The 5,104-nt window shown below is 43.8% G+C and overlaps 2 non-coding genes across 2 annotated transcripts; both read left to right on the forward strand.

The window, feature by feature from the left end:
• Positions 1-349: 349 nt before the first annotated feature.
• Positions 350-435, forward strand: TRNAY-GUA (transfer RNA tyrosine (anticodon GUA)). The gene is given in 2 exon segments: positions 350-386; positions 400-435. It is a non-coding gene; the product is annotated as a tRNA-Tyr (tRNA).
• Positions 436-798: 363 nt separating this feature from the next.
• Positions 799-870, forward strand: TRNAD-GUC (transfer RNA aspartic acid (anticodon GUC)). Its single transcript has one exon. It is a non-coding gene; the product is annotated as a tRNA-Asp (tRNA).
• Positions 871-5,104: the final 4,234 nt, after the last annotated feature.

The raw sequence follows: 5,104 nt of genomic DNA on the forward strand, positions 1-5,104 counted from the left end.
TAGAAAAGCACTGAAAATGTGCATTGCTAAAGCGGCATGTGTTTTCCAGAGTACGCAAATGAAGAGGAAAAGCACGCCTTGCCAATTAAAATGGCGAGTCACCCTTTGTAGTTATTGTGCGATGAGTTTCCAAAAAGTACTCTGGTGGTAGATGAAATGATGCTGATTGTAGGTTTGTGCTGTTGGAGAATGAGATAGGCATCTGAAAATAAACAGCATGCATCCTGAAGACACAGCTTGATATGTGACCTCGGTCTTTAAATGCCCAGCACACATACACATGATCACCATGGGCCCTACTGCTGGCAGGTACATTACCTGAAGGCTGCAGTCACATGCTGCTTCCGTCCCTTCGATAGCTCAGTTGGTAGAGCGGAGGACTGTAGTGGTGAAGCTGATATCCTTAGGTCGCTGGTTCAAATCCGGCTCGAAGGATTTTTTTTCGTATTTGCTCTTCATATTTCTTTTCACATTCTGAAATTAAAATACGCCATGTTTTGAAGCAACGACGCTAGAGCTTGACAATTCTTTTTGTCTCCCCCATTTTTATCAGATGGCACCAAGAAGTGAATTTAGCCAGAGCAGAAATGGACGGAGGTGCAGCCGCTGATCCCAGTGACTGTCAGAGAGAGAAAAGGAGGAGTCTGTGCAGAGGAAGCTGTAAATCAGTGATACACAGAGACCGGCTCCTTCCTGGCACAGGCGGGGTCAACACTGACATTTCTGTGGGTGCAGCGCCCCCAGCAGGGGGACAGGTAGAACAATCAGTAGGAGGTCAGGTACCAGGGAGTCATCAGTTCCTCGTTAGTATAGTGGTCAGTATCCCCGCCTGTCACGCGGGAGACCGGGGTTCAATTCCCCGACGGGGAGACTATGTTTATGACTTAACCATGTTTACACTTTAGAAATACATTTTGTTATTTGTTTCGTTTACAATCTCGACATTTTAGAAGTATTGCGATTTAATGTATATGAAGTGCACTGTATAATATGATCAGTGGCAGCATATAGAATTGTAATAAATACCAACACAGAGGCGCCTCTAGCAGAGCGCTGGCAGGCTTGGAAATCCAACAGAGAAAGCTTTCAACATGAAGGAATCAAGTTTTGGGAACACATTTGTACATTTTGATTTTAAGTTATGGACCACTTTGTCGACAGCGAATGTTTAATATTTACAGAAAAACAAAGTACAATGTGGTGAACAATTGGTACTGGCTGTTTTGCTTGATTATCAATTCCACGTAATCGCGTCATGGTTAATTTCAAATGTATTATAAGCTTCATCACTATTACTTTTTCTAGTTGCGCCTCTGATTTTCAACCAAAACTATATATCATCTATACAAACAATTAGAACCAAACTGTATCTTTTTTAATAACGAACGTACTTTTCTGAAATTGGAGTGAACGCAAGTTGTAGTAACGAAGAAACGTAGGCTTCCGGGTAGTGTATTGGTTATCCATGTTTTTAGGGTCGAGCCTGCGTTGCATGCGCTCGCGCATGCGTATCGCAGCGAGACGCTTTAGCGTTTAGAAAAGGGCTCGGAGCCCTGTCAACGTCACGTCAGTGTTTTTTATTGGTACGTGGGCTTGCCTAATAAAATCCGCTTGCTTTCATTAGTTGAAGGCACGCATAGGTCATGCCTTTTCCGGTGGCTAGCCCTCCTCTAGCGCAGCGACCAAGTACAGAAAACATGCGAGGCTCGCTGTTTTCCATCGGGCTCATGGACTTCTTTTTCTCTCATTCACGAGCGCGATCTCGCTTGGCAGAAGTCGAGCACTTTACATAATTAACTTCACTTTTTCGGGTTATGTACATAAATGCACTTTTGCCCGATAGGTGAAAAGTCGGGTTAGGAGTTTACAACGCGATCAGCTCTAACATGAGCAAACGCGAGACCCGTTGCATTGCAAATGCTTGTTTTAATAGTTTGTGTCTCCGTCAAGTATTCTCCATCTATTTAATGTAAATCTATTTAATGTGCAGTATCTCTTTCTTCGTGGTCTCCATGAATGCAGTGTGTCTTCCATGTCTGGTGTTTTATTCTGGCTTTTTGTATATCTTGGTCAGTCGGCGAAAGCGTAGGTTTAAGCCTGTGTGGTGATGTCTGGTCCACACTGCTGTAAAGAGAGCAGCGACCCCCGGCGAGGCTACTTTCAGACTAAGGGGGGAGGTGATGAGAGACCTGGACACCTGTAAAGATACCTGTGAGCTCTCCAAAACAACAGAGCCCCTCCATGGGCTCTTGGCTAGGACGTTAGACTGAAGCTCTAAAGATCCCAGGTTTCCACAGTGACTTTTTGTTTGATATCCATTACCTTCAGTGCTGAGTAGTCAAACTTTAAACCCTCTCAAACTTGGTAAAATAAAACATTACTTTAACAACATCAATCTATTTCCCTCCACATTCCAGCTTCTTTCTTTCTTCACCCCTCATTTCTTTCTGAGCCCCCTTCAGTCCGTCTTTATTTTCTTTATTGGAACAAGTTTCTCAAAGCCCTACTCAGTGTGAGTCTCAGAACTGAGAGAATACTATCACAGGCTGTAAGTTCACTGCTAAGAGGAAAGTTTTACTCCTTGTATGAAGGTCCGAAAGAGTGGAGTGCAACTTTACACAAACTACTATTTAAATACAATCTCCCGGACCTTCCGTAACCTGAGTCTAGACAGAAATATTTAGAATTCTTCTCTGAAAAAGTGGCAACCCTCCCGCAGGGCTTGAAAGCAGACAATACTCATCATTAGAATCCACAGCCAGCAACACTAGAAAACTGCCACTCATGACCAAGTTAGCAGCAAGATGGGCCACGGGGATGCTCTCTATGCTTGAAACATCAGATAACTCACTAGAAAACTACCTGGAAGTTGGCACCCAGACTCATCCTCAACCTCCCGCTCTGAATTCACATCTCACCATACCTCAGAGAGCTCCACTGACTCCCGAAACAGAAATGAACTAATTTCAAACACCTTACATACACATTCAAGGCACAACACAACGTAGGCCCCACCTACTTGACCAGTTGCATCTCTTTCCACAACCACCAAGAGACCTCCATCTACTCAGGGCTCCTACTCACACACATCCCATACATACAGAGAACCAGATCAGGAGGATGGGTGTTCTGTTGCATCACTCCTAAAGCATGGAATGGACTCCCATTTCACACCAGAGCATTTTCTTCTCTTCTTCAATTCTGCAAGAAGTTGAAGACCTGCGTTTTTAATAAACCAACCTACCTTAGACAGGGCTACACACACACACGCCTGCTCAGCGCCAGGAAACCCTTGCAGGTGATTGCGTGCCTTACAAATACCCATTACGTTACAGATGCACCCCCAGGGCTCCACCAGATGTTTCACAGCAATGGGTGTGACAGAGCATAACATGGCTGTGCCTTTATGCTTTCTTTGGTAGAAGAGAAGGACAGCATTTACCTTCATATATTGTGTGAAAAACTATACCCATGTAAATGTGATGCATTAAAAGACCACAACATTATGGTGCCTTTGTGAGTGATATTACACTTGTTAGATATAAACTGCTTTTATGAAATGTTAACCAGATGCATTTATACCTTGGTATCTTAACAAATGATATATTTTATAGTCACTCATCATTTACTGTGTTTAAGACAATTGCATTCGTAAAAACATAACTAAAATGTGCTTCCATTCCATTGTTCAAGCTGGAGTTAAGGTCTGCCAATTCCTATGTTTAATTTCAACATGAAACTTGCTTTGTTTGTGCGCTATTTTTCTTTCGTCTGCAGGTGATAGGTAAGGAAGAGAGAGTTGGGTTGCCAAGGACGAAACTTGGTAACAAGGAGCTACAAGAACGTCTCCCTTACTATATTCCTGGGCATGGATGTAATCCAAGGTGGAGCAGATGTGTTCAGAAGAGGATAAAAGTGAATTGGACATAATTCACAATGGTGTCTTGTTAGTAATTGTTTCTTTGGGTGTGATGTCAGCTACTGGAAGGCTCTGGGGTGATTAAAGTGTTGTTCAGTTAGGCAGAGATTCAGAATCTTTTTGCCCCCTTGACTAGAGTGGACTCTAAGGGAAAGATAACTCTCCTTGACTAAGTGGCAGTCGCGACTCACAGGGGTTACCAGAGGTGGGGTGGAGAGCGGGGTGTGGGGAGGCAAGGAGAATATTAACAATATTAAAAAGTTAAAAAACTAAAAACTTACCTGCTCCGTCGCACCGCTGCTCCTCCGTCAGCAGCAGGCTCCCAGCCTGCCCTGCGGCCAATCCTGACGCTGCTCAGAGAAGTGTTAGGATTGGCTGGGAGTGCCCAGCCACGGCGCTCCCAGACAGACTGGGAGCCTGTGCCTGCTCTCTCCAGCCCGGCAGCAGTGTGCCCCAGATGGCCGGCCAAACACACATGTGCACTGAGGGGAGTGCACAGTGCACTCCCCTCACTGCTCGTCACCCCCAATGCCCCACCCCTTTATAATTCTCAGTATAATGTACAGGCGACATCAGCTCCCGCGAGTTTCTGTAGTGTAGTGGTTATCACGTTCGCTGCCCCCGTGAAAGGTCGCGTGTTTGAAACTGGGCGGAAACACTTTTAACACTTCCATCTACCTTGTTCTGCATTATTATTAATATCTATGTCCACCTAACTTGTTCTGCATTATTAATATATATGACGAGCGATACTTCTGTGCTACAATTTTAATTGATATCATCCATATAGTAACATATTCAAATAAACAAGATAAGCAACGCATAGATGATGTAAACTGTGCAAAAGATATTAGCTCGCTTGTAATTAGTACGGGACTGAAAATTTTAAAATAATACAAAACTAAACAAATGAATGTTAAATTATTAAAACTACAGCAGGTTCTACCGAGATTCGAACTCAGATCGCTGGACTCAAAGTCCAGAGTGCTAACCATTACACCATGGAACCTTCCATTGACAAGCATGAGGTGCGTTAGTAGTGAAATGACAGTATCCTGTAGTGTGCACGTCTCCTTGTAAAAGTCCTGATGTTTTTCAGATGTCAGGTTATTAATGGCAAGGAACACAAGCATTGGCAAAGCCAATAGGTATCGCCTATGTGATAGCTACTGGTTTTGCCAGTGA

Source organism: Pleurodeles waltl, unplaced genomic scaffold (genome assembly GCF_031143425.1).
Source record: "Pleurodeles waltl isolate 20211129_DDA unplaced genomic scaffold, aPleWal1.hap1.20221129 scaffold_67, whole genome shotgun sequence".
In the NCBI taxonomy this organism is placed as follows: domain Eukaryota; kingdom Metazoa; phylum Chordata; class Amphibia; order Caudata; family Salamandridae; genus Pleurodeles; species Pleurodeles waltl.